Consider the following 11,365-nt stretch of genomic DNA (forward strand, 5'->3'; position numbering starts at 1 on the left):
ACAAATTCCTACTTTAGGAACTCTGTCTTGACAAAGATCCGTCACATGATAGATGAAGACGAGCCTATTCTTGAGAAAGCAATTGGAACGGAGATAGAATGGTATCTAGGAAAATGCTTGACACGTAAGTTCTCAAGAAAAAGTTGTCAAAGAAGCTAAAACACGGATTACCTGTGGAGTTTTCCAAAAGAGTCCCGACGGTGAAGAAAAAGACAGTGACAACGCCAAGATGATCACCAACTTTCACCCTTACACACATTTTTGAGCCTAACGATCCTTTCGTTTCTCAACCTCGTGAACCGAGCCCACGTTACATCCCTCATGAAGTCTCTTCCGACTAGGGCACTTGAATTAACGTGAAATTTCAAATGTTTATAAACAACGCCGAGGAAGTGCGAGCAAGACTATTTCTATCTCGTTTTGCGGTTCTTGACTTGTAAACCCGGAGATGATTGCAGAATATTTTCTTTCATGGCCTTGACTTGAACGGTCACCTTCATTAAGCCATTGACCAAGCTTACATTACGACCCCGAAGAAGACCTCTCGATCAAGCGTCATTGCATCGCTTGCGAGAAAACCTCGGACCTCGCGGATGTGATAACGGCCGGATTGAGTGTTTTCGATGTTCCCGTATTAATGGACGGGACAAATAGCCCTTTTCAACGAGAGCGAGTGGAAAGTCCTTTCTGACTGAGAATCCCTCGTTCAGCATCTTGAGAAGTCCACCTCCCAGTGAATATTGTCTTGATTGACCCTCGTGGATGTTTGGTGATGCAAACATGGCAAAATCATCATGCATGAATTTTCAAATACACATTCCGGGATAGCCTAGCTTGTCTATCCTTGATGAATGCATGCATGTTTGCGCTAACTCTCTTTGACAGGTAAAATATCTTCAAAGACTCAAAGAACATATGCCCTTTGGAGCGTCTCCAAAGATGTCACAAAAATTTCTTCTGTTCCCCTGCGGAATTGACACAAAGATGCTTTTTACAGCTCAAAGTTCTAATCCTCGGTGATAGAACACGAAAATTCGGGCGCCTGGAGAAGCCCTCATTATCATCGCATCATCGCAGAAGAGATACCCCAAAAAGGTCGGGTATTCAGATGATACATCAAACCTCCCGGTAAGAAATCCCAGGTATTTCATCGATTTCTTTTCAAACTACCTGCATGTAAACATGGTGTTTCTTTGCAAAAGAAAAGCATCTTGACTATTGGTCAAGATATTTCATACGATATTCAAGAATAGCCCGAGTTGTCTATTTCTCCGATGAATACGTATGTGTGTACAAACAAAACTTGTCTCGACAGAGACACGCCTTAAGAGGTGAACGTGCCTGTGTAAGTACATTCTACCCATGCCCGATTCCAAAAATCTATGTACCTACGATTGTTATGGTACCCTCTGAACATCGGATTGTCCCCGTTGTTCACCAACTGAACATCGGACTGACCTCGTTGTTCACCCTCCTGAGCATGGGATTGACCCCATGCTCACATCAAATCCTCGGGCGAGAACCCCAGTGCTCATCGCTTGAGCTTTTCAAGATCCGCACGGCGAGGACCCACCAGGCAAACCATCAAATCCTCGGGCGAGACCCCCGTGTACTTTGTCAAAGCAATCCCTGCCAAGGCGACCGAAGAAAGGTTCGGGTCCTAGACAAACAAAATCCAGTCAAGGCGACCGAAGAAAGGTTCGGGTCCTAGACAAAAACAATCCCCGTCAAGGCGACCGAAGAAAGGTTCGGGTCCTAGACAAACCATTTTTCCCGTCAAGGCGACCGAAGACAGGTTCGGGTCCTCGACACACAATATCAACTATCTGGAATCACTCTACCCTTCGGCAAGGTAAGTAGCCCCAGGTATGTTTTCATTTGCTTTAGCATGCATCATCTTATATCGCATCATAAAAATGGGACTCTGGTCTCGCCAAAAATAACATTCATTGAACATGCATGGGCCAAATTTAGGTGCCATTTTATCTTTGAACGTAACCTCTGCGAGCTCAATCTCCGCGAGCTCACCTTCAAAGAGGCAAACTGCCTGACACCTATTTTTAATTTGCCCAAAATTAATTACACAAAATTTAGGAATTAATTTTCTTTAATTCCTAAAACAAAAAAATATTTCTATTTAAATGCATTGCATATAGACATTAGGCATATGTGCATTAATAGGGCCTATTAGAGCATATTTTCTTAAATTTTAAACAAAATTTAAAAAAAAAAAAAAATCGAAGTCGGGCCGGGAATGAGCTGGGCCGACCCGCCCATTTCGCTTTTTTCCTTTTTCCTCGCCCGGCCCCTTTTCCTTTTTTTTTCCTTTTCGCTGGCCCACCCCACTTCCTTTTCTTTTTTTCTCTCCTCCCGCTACCGGGCCCCACGGCCTGACTCAGCCTTTCCTTTCCTTCTCTTCCCTCGCGGTCGCTCTCCTCGCCTGTTCTCTCCCTGCCGCGACGGAAGCGTGACGCACCGGCGGCGCCGCTTCGCCGTCGCTTTGTCGGCTGTAGAGAGCCGGATGAGCACGCCGACGGACGCGCATTAATGGCCGCCCGTCCTCCTCCCCATTTCTCTCCTTTATCCCCTCCTCCCTCTCGATTCTCTCGCACCCCTCGGCACCGACCCCCTCACATGTTTCCGCACCGCCTCGCAATGGCCACGAAAGTCGTGGCGTGGGCGTAGGCCGACGCAAAGCACGTCACGCCGACGCGGCCGGGCCCGGGGATTGTCGTCGTCGTTGGCTATGAAAGACAGAAAGAGAGAGAGAGAGACGGTCGGCCGTTTCTAAAAAAAAGACAGAGAAAGAGAGAGACTGAGCAAGACAGAGAGACCGAGAGATCTTCCGGCGACTGCCGTGCTCGCACCGCGCCTCAGCCATCCATCCCCGCCGCCGAGCCGACGGCGGTGACACAGTGAGAGAGAGAGAGAGAGCCCCTGGTCGGCGAAACACAGAGAGAGACTGAGAGAGACAAAAGAGAGAATAGAGGGAGAGAGAGGGAGCCGAGAACCAGCCGGAGCTAAAGAAGAACCAGCAACGGTCGTCGACGCCGGTGGCCGGACTAGCTTTAAGCCGCCCGCACACTGCGCTGTCGCCGACCAGGTGAGCTCCCTCGGCCGCAAAGCTCCCGTTTTCCCCGATTTTTTGGCTCCGGTTTTGGCCGGGACTCACTACAGTCAAGCTTTCGCGCGAATCCTGGCCCATACCGACGCCGGTCCCGGTCCCCTCGCCACGTGGGCCTCAAGCGAACCCAAGCTACTGGAGCCACCGATCGCCGAGGAGAGGCCTAATCCCCGTTTTTCTACGCGCCCGCCAAAGCTCGACGAAATGCCTCAACTACGCCGGTTTTTGTTCCATCACGGCCGGCGAACGGTGGTCCGACGGCGGTTCAGTGGAGTGGTACGGCCAGGAAGGCGGTCCCTGGTCTGGGCGATTGGCGGCTGTTGGTCGGCACGGGCGACGCCAATTTTGCCTTCGCTACGGCGCCCTCCCATGGATCTGCTTTGTTCGGGTCGATTCGGACTGAATCAATGATCCGACCGGTCAATCGCCGGCTCGGATCCGTTGACCCGGTCGGTTCCGGCCGGATCCGCTCGAATCTTGTTAATATTATATTATTATTTTATTTTATTTTATTTTTAAAAAAATTTTTAAAAAAAAATTACTTTTTTTTTCTTTTTCTTTTCTTCTGTATTATTATTATTATTATTAATTTTTTTTTTTCGAAAAAAAAAAATTTTAAAAAAATTTTAAAATTTTGTTTGATATATTCTAAGTGTCTTAATCTAATGTGATATTATTATGCATGTTTTTTGTCTTGTTTAAATTAGACAAGCCTGAGGTTGCGCGGTAGTATTTTGCATGTTAGTTTTTATTACCGTTGTATTGTTATGCATGTTTTTAATACAATTGCATGAGTGTTGTGTTTTTGAATGTCATCTGACTTAGTTAAGGTTAGAATCTTAGGCTGCATGAATTGTTGTGTTCCTGACTGCTGATCGTTCCTGATTATGCACTCGCTTGATCACCTCACATGTTAGGAGAAAGGTCCTAAAATCAATCCAAATTGCCTCGACAAATGTTTTCGTAAATGAACAGGGGTAAAATGGTACCGAAAGGGCATTAGTTATCCAACTAGTGTAACCAAGTCCCCTAATCTCGATAATCTCCTGGTTCGTAGGAATATAGTGATTCTCCCATCACCCTATTTGGGTTTCTAATCGGCCCACCCCAAATCGATTAGTGGCGACTCCTTGGTATAAACCACTTGCATGTTAAATACTTAAACCCTAAGTCGCGATATGGTATGGGCTTGGGAGGGCCCGAGTTAAGTCCCGAACCTAGACTTAGCACGCACTAAGCGAGCTCCCTTTTTGCATGTTGTTCGATAAAAAGGGCTCGGGAGTTCATCGCGACAACCTAATAAGCATTTTACCCAAAGACAGCTTGACTGATCCCGCTAGGAGTGTAACTGGCTCGATAGTGATGCAGCCTGGTGTAGGCTACTCGAATGTTAGGATCGGGAGAGTGACTTGCACACGTGGAACAGGACGAACAGTAATTACAGTCCTGCGCAAGCTCGGGAAAATGGATGTAACTTCGTCGATACAGATCGGAATGACCTGATTCCAAAGCCAAATGAACAAAAACTTCTGGATTAACAATTTCTCTGTTTTGAGTCTTCTCAAATAAGCACTATAGGAAGGACGAAATCGGGGTGGAAGTGGACGGATGTAAAGGGACAGAACAGAGGAAAAGATAGAACTTCGTTGGTTGCTCTTCCAGGCCTCCAAGGAAGTGGATAGGGCACCAATTCTTCTAGATCGATGACTGCAACTCTTCAAGGATGCAGATTTGAAAACGTCCGACTCTTCAAGGACGGAGTGAAAACTCTTCTAGGTTTTCAAGGGTATGAACTCTTCAAGGTTCAAGATAATTGCTTGATGCAAAATTTTCATTAATCAAATTCGTCTGTCGAATACATAAAGTAGATGGTCTTTTATAGCCAAAGAAAAACAAATGAAAATACTCAAGCAAATGAAGAGACTAAAGAGCATTAAAGACCCTAGAAGGCATAAAACATTAAAGAACTTAGAAACTAGAAACTAGATAAATGCCCAACGTCTTCTTCATCATCCCAAAGTATCTTTTAGGCTTCCAATGTATAGGGAAAGACAAGGACTTTATTGTGACATGGACTCGCGGATGAGATTCTTGGTCTTCGAATTGCGTCCCTTCGATATCTTCAAGACTGGTCGAGCGACTTGTCGAGCTCGGATGCGGGCTGATCTCCTTGGTTGAGTGAGCCTGTCTTCGATGAGAGCGGCATTATCAATCCTGGCCTCGCATCATCCTCCCCTCTTTAAAAGAATTCGTCCCCGAATTCATGTCATCATCGGAGGAATCACCAAAGCATAAGGTGTTAAATGCTTCGAACGTTGAAAACATCATGTGTTTTCATATGAGAAGGAAGCCTTAAGCGATATGCATTGGGATTGATGTGCTCAAGAACTTCAAGAGGACCAAGCTTTCGATCACTAAGCTTGTTATAGCTTCCAACAGATGACGCTCCGGTGGCAAGTAAGCCCAAACAAAATCTCCCGGGTTCGAAGATAACTTCACGCCCGTTTATCGACGTCCTTTTATAGGACTCTGTCTTGCTTTCTAACCTTTGGCGCACATCTTGATGAATTGCTCTCATCTGAGAAACAATATCTTCAACATTGCCACTCGACTTTTCAGCAAAAGGAATGGGTGCAAGATCAAGAGCAAGTGTTCGGGCCGTTGTCCATACACGATCATGAAAGGACTATACCTGGCAGATCAGCTTACTGCACAATTATATGCAAATTCGCCATGTGACAATCGTGTCTCCCAAGAGCGAGGATTTTCATCAATCATTGTCCTCAATAGATTTCCCAAGGTTCGATTGACGACTTTAGTTTACCCATCAGTTTGGGATAAAACACAGTACTATATTGTAGTTTAGTACCGACATTCTTCCACAATTGTCGCCAAAAATGTCCGAGAAACTTTGTGTCCCGATCAGAAGAAGCAACTTCACCTGCTTTGTGAAGTAAAACATATACAATACGAACCCCTTTTAAAGCACCTTTTATCTCGTTCATCAAAAGCAATGTAGGAGATGAAGACTTTTCGACAACAGGAGTTTTTAAAGGCTCCTTACTAGGTGCTAATATAATCTTCTTACCTCCAAATTCAAAAGAATACGTATTTCGATAACTATCATGAGTAGTCCGGCTATGGAATTGCCATGGTCGCCCAAGAGTAACATGACGAGCATCCATCGGTAGAACATCGCACAATATCTTGTCGAAATAAACAGAACCAATGGATAGATTAACAAGGCAGCGTTTGGAAACGGTTATCTCGGTGCCTTTCGATAGCCACGACATCTTATAAGGTGTGGGTGCGCCTTTAACTCCAACTTTAGTTTGTTCGCCGCCCTTTCGTAAATTGTATTCTCACAACATCCAGAGTCAATAATCAATTGACATACCTTCCCCTTAATCGTGCAAGCGTAATGAAAATGTTGGTGCGCGCAGCCCACCCATCTCCGGTCTCATCACGAGGAACTAGAAAGATTTTTCTCACCATCGAAATTCACCGAATCAAGATGCACTATTTGCTTATCACCTCGCGAACTCTTCAACATCATTCACCTCTTCTTCGAGCGGATCCTCCACATGCTCATCGTAATCGTTATCCACTAAGAAGGCTTTGCCGGCTTGTCGATTCTTGTTCTTTTGGCAATTGCTAGCACGATGACCCAACTCACTACAAGTATAGCAACGAATATCGGACGTAGTTGGTTGCTTAAAAATGTTGGGCTGATTAGGAAACTTACTAGCGGTTTGCGTCGTAGCCTCAAAGCAACTTTGGTGGTGCCGGGTACTCCTAGCGGGTTGATTGGTCATGATAGAGGATTGTTGCCTCCTGAGCGAGAACGCTCCACCTTGAGTGCTCGGCGGTGTGCATCTCCTAAGTCCTAAATATCAAGGACTTCCGTGGCATCTTGAATATGAAGTTGAAGGCCATTCAAGTACTTGCTCACAAGCATTTCCTCCGGATCTTGAATGTTGTTGCCAATCACCAACTCATTGAATCTCGTTGGTGTATTGGTCCACCGTTCGCGTACCTTGTCTCAGATTTTGGTACCTTTGATAGAGCTCTCTCTTGTATCTCTTAGGTAGGAAATACTTTCGGATCTTGTCTTCTATCTTCCTCCACGAGGTAATTGGCGCTTGCCAACGGATTGGCGAGTTTGCTTCTCACGCCTCCACCAAGCGATGGCTTTACCTCCGAATCGCATAGCGATGATCTCGACTCGACGATCCTCCGGAATATTTCGATGCTCAAACACTTCATTAACAAGTGTTAGCTACCAACAATTTCTTCAGAGAATCATTACCGAGAATTCGGAATATCCTTTTTAACTTCTTTTTCCCACTCCGGTTCACAAATGTTTTGCTCGTGACGTCGATCATTCCTCCGATTGTGAAATGGTCGAACATTCTCCGAAGATGAAGAGTCACCATTAGAATCTTCGGTCTTGGAACGAGGTGGTGAATTGTTTCTTTCCACCCTCAGACGCTCAACTTCTCGCATCAACTCATTAATTTGTTGTTGCATATGTTGCCGCAAATTGTCACGAGCGTATGCACTTCATTCTGGGGATTGCTCGCTCCATGACGTCTAGCTTGTCTTGGCGGCATGGTTCTCTCCTCCAAAGCTCGATACTGCAAATGATGCAGCCTGGTGTAGGCTACTCGAACGTTAGGATCGGGAGAGTGACTTGCACACGTGGAACATGATGAACAGTAATTACAGTCCTGCTCAAGCTCGGGAAAATGGATGTAACTTCGTCGATACAAATCGGAATGACCTGATTCCAAAGCCAAATGAACAAAGACTTCTGGATTAACAATTTCTCTGTTTTGAGTTTTCTCAAATAAGCACTATATGAAGAGTGAAATCGGGGTGGAAGTGGACAGATGTAAAGGGACAGAACAGAGGAAAAGATAGAACTTCGTTGGTTGCTCTTCCAAGCCTCCAAGGAAGTGGATAGGCACCGATTCTTCTAGATCGATGACTGCAACTCTTCAAGGATGCAGATTTGAAAATGTCCGACTCTTCAACGATGGAGTGAAAACTCTTCTAGATTTTCAGAGGTATGAACTCTTCAAAGTTCAAGATAATTGCTTGATGCAAAATTTTTATTAATCAAATTCGTCTGTCGAATACATAAAGTAGATGGTCTTTTATAGCCAAAGATAAACAAATGAAAAGACTCAAGCAAATGAAGAGACTAAAGAGCATTAAAGACCCTAAAAAGGCATAAAACATTAAAGAACTTAGAAACTAGAAACTAGATAAATGCCCAACGTCTTCTTCATCATCCCAAAGTATCTTTTAGGCTTCCAATGTATAGGAAAAGACAAGGACTTTATTGTAGCATGGACTCGCGGATGAGACTCTTGGTCTTCGAATTGCGTCCCTTCGATATCTTCAAGACTGGTCGAGCGACTTGTCGAGCTCGGATGCGGGCTGATCTCCTTGGTCGAGTGAGCTCGTCTTCGATGCGGGCGGCATTATCAATCTGGCCTGCATCAGATAGTTTGGCATATTCCCAGCATCTCTTTGAGGCGTAGTATTGGACCATCCTTGATTCTGTGAAAAACTTCCCACGTTCTGAGCAGCCCCCATGTCTGGGAATGGCATTCCACCCATATTGTTGTAAGGCATCCCTCCCATATTGCTCTGAGGTGGCATCTCACCCATGTTATTTGACAGCGGTCCACCCATGTTGTTTTGGGGCAGCATTCCACCCATGTTGTTTTGCGGAGGCATCCCACCAAAATTGTTTGGTGGCATTCCACCTTGGTCACGCGGAGGCATCCCGCCGTAGTTGTTTGGGGGCATTCCACCTTGGTTGTGCAGAGGCATCCCGCCAAAGTTGCTTGGTGGGGCCATTCCACCGCCCATATTTGGTGGGGGCATGTTGCCTTGAGGTGGAGGGTTCTGCAACCCTTGGTTATGCATAGGTGGCATGTCCTGGCCTTGGAAATCTCTGCTCTGCATATTTTCCCTCCTCCTTTCAAAGTTACTCGATCTGTTGAAAATACAGGGTAGATAAATAATCGAGTTCCTCTTGTCAGCTGGAGTAATATTTCTCTCCCGACCTTCATGGTACTTGGGGTCATAAGGAACTGCTTGCCCGTTAACAAAAGGTTCGCCTGACAAATGCGGAAAAAATACATTATGACATGGACAAGAGATCGCATGAAAGAGAGGCAAGAATTTCACTAAAGCTAGGTCTTGATTGAGCTGCTGCTGTGCAAAGGCAGATGATAATAATACCTACAGTAACCAAAGGACTGACATGGAAGGATTACCTGTCGTAAGACTAATTAGGCCTCATGCTGCTACAAAAACTCATGACTCGTTCATATAGTAACCATGAAGGAAAAACATGACATTTTTGTCCATTGCTAAGCCAAATTTGGCTAGATTTGCAGTCGGAACGAACTTTTCTCGTTCTAAACATGTTTACATTAAGCAAACTCATCCGATAAATAGTTAATAATTAACAATTCACGTCTTAATCACTATATTTAAATACTAATTAACACAACAAATGAGGTGCAATATTTATCCATACAATAGTCAAGTAAGTACAGTCGACAAAGAAAAAAAAAACCGATGCAGCACAATTGCCTCATGATGAATCAGTGAAATCAAAACTTTAGCAGCGGTTTTCATAAATGAGAGGATGTAATCCACAGGATGCAAATTCATCGCAGGATTAGAAGATCAAGCTTCCATACCCCCATAATCCTTATTCTTGTCATCAAGGTATGAATCAGGAAGAACCCATTGAACTCTAGGCAAATCTGTGTTACAAAACAGAACAAATTAGCAACACTTTCCAAAAAGAGAACCAAAAGAAAACCAAGAAACTTTACCCTTGAGTTTGTGAGAAAGCTCTTCAGATACAAGGGCTCCAAATGCATAGTAGTGCCTTGTTGAAACTGAGTAGATCTTCATTCTGGCTTCTTCTTCACTGTAATAGCAAGTAACAAATTGTGATTAGACAAAATAAAAGGGACAGCAATAAATCAAAATAATCAATAACTACAGGCAAGGACTATCACTCCAAGTACCATTCGCACAAGAATTAACACGCAAGAGAAACTTTTGCTTTTGTACCCGCCAAATACCATTCATAAGCATTCTCATAGTTCCTATCATACTAGATATTGTAATGAAGACCAATTTCAAGATGTGTTCACTTCACATGAAAGGGAAATATGTCACACCAGGCACTGAAAGAAAAAAAAATTAACAAACCCAATCATCCCTACATGTCAAAACCAATTTTAAATCAAAACACAGCATAATAGTCACAGCAAACCAAATACTAACCGGATTGAAAGTTTACTTAAACCAGAGCGCAATATATCTTTGTGTCATCCTATTTTTACACCTCGTTTGGAAGCAAGCATAGAAAATTCGCTCATTTCACCGTCCAGCATAGATAATTCTAAGCTGAAAAATGACTGATAAATCCAATCGGTCTCAACCAAACCTTGTTCATTTCATTGCCAACCATAGCAACACAAACAAACAAATTTCCACACAGAACACAATCCTGACAAACAGATAAGACCACTATCTCAAACTCACCGACCTTCCAACAACCTGTGCAAGCGTCTTAATATAAGAATCGATGATGTCATCCCTAGTAGGATCGCCCTCCGGCTTCTCCATTACGACGAGCCAGTGCTCGAAGTCGCAACCCAAGGGCCGCTTCCGCGAGTCGGGATTCGGATCGTCGAGCGACGAAGGAGCCGACCTCGACCTCGTCGCGAAGGAGCGGGCGGCGGGCGGAGGAGCCGCGGCGACTCGGGGGAGGGAGGAGGGAGGGGGGCGAAGGCGAGGCGCCGCGGAGGCCGGAGCGGAGGAGAAGGGGAGGGATCGAGAGAGGAGGGAGGTGAGGGCTTGGCGAGGCTTGGCGAGGAGGAGCGAGCGGGTGTCGAGCCAAGTCGCCATGGCAAAAGGGGTTTTTGGATGCGCTCTAAAAACCCTGAGCTGGAGACAATGACTGACGAGCGGGAGAAGCGATGATGGCAGGGGGCCCTCCTCTTCGAGGGTTTTTATGTCGAGGAATCGTAGTAGATGCCCCCGGGTTATCGAGTGAATTGCATAGATGCCCCTGGGCTATCGGGGAAAGTACCGGCCCAAAAGCCCAAAATGAACAATTGGGCCGGTGAAATTTGGCCCACAATTCCAGGCACGATGTGAAAGACAATTATTTTATATAACTAAAACAAATTGGTCGAC

General features: G+C 45.1%; 1 pseudogene; it reads right to left on the bottom strand.

Annotated features, from left to right (window-relative positions):
* Nucleotides 1-8,371: 8,371 nt before the first annotated feature.
* Nucleotides 8,372-11,151, bottom strand: LOC115669102 (multiple organellar RNA editing factor 8, chloroplastic/mitochondrial-like; annotated as a pseudogene).
* Between the last annotated feature and the right edge of the window lie 214 nt (nt 11,152-11,365).

Source organism: Syzygium oleosum, unplaced genomic scaffold (assembly GCF_021117445.2).
Source record: "Syzygium oleosum isolate NSW1041296 unplaced genomic scaffold, Sole_v2.1 Sole_v2.49, whole genome shotgun sequence".
Taxonomy (NCBI): domain Eukaryota; kingdom Viridiplantae; phylum Streptophyta; class Magnoliopsida; order Myrtales; family Myrtaceae; genus Syzygium; species Syzygium oleosum.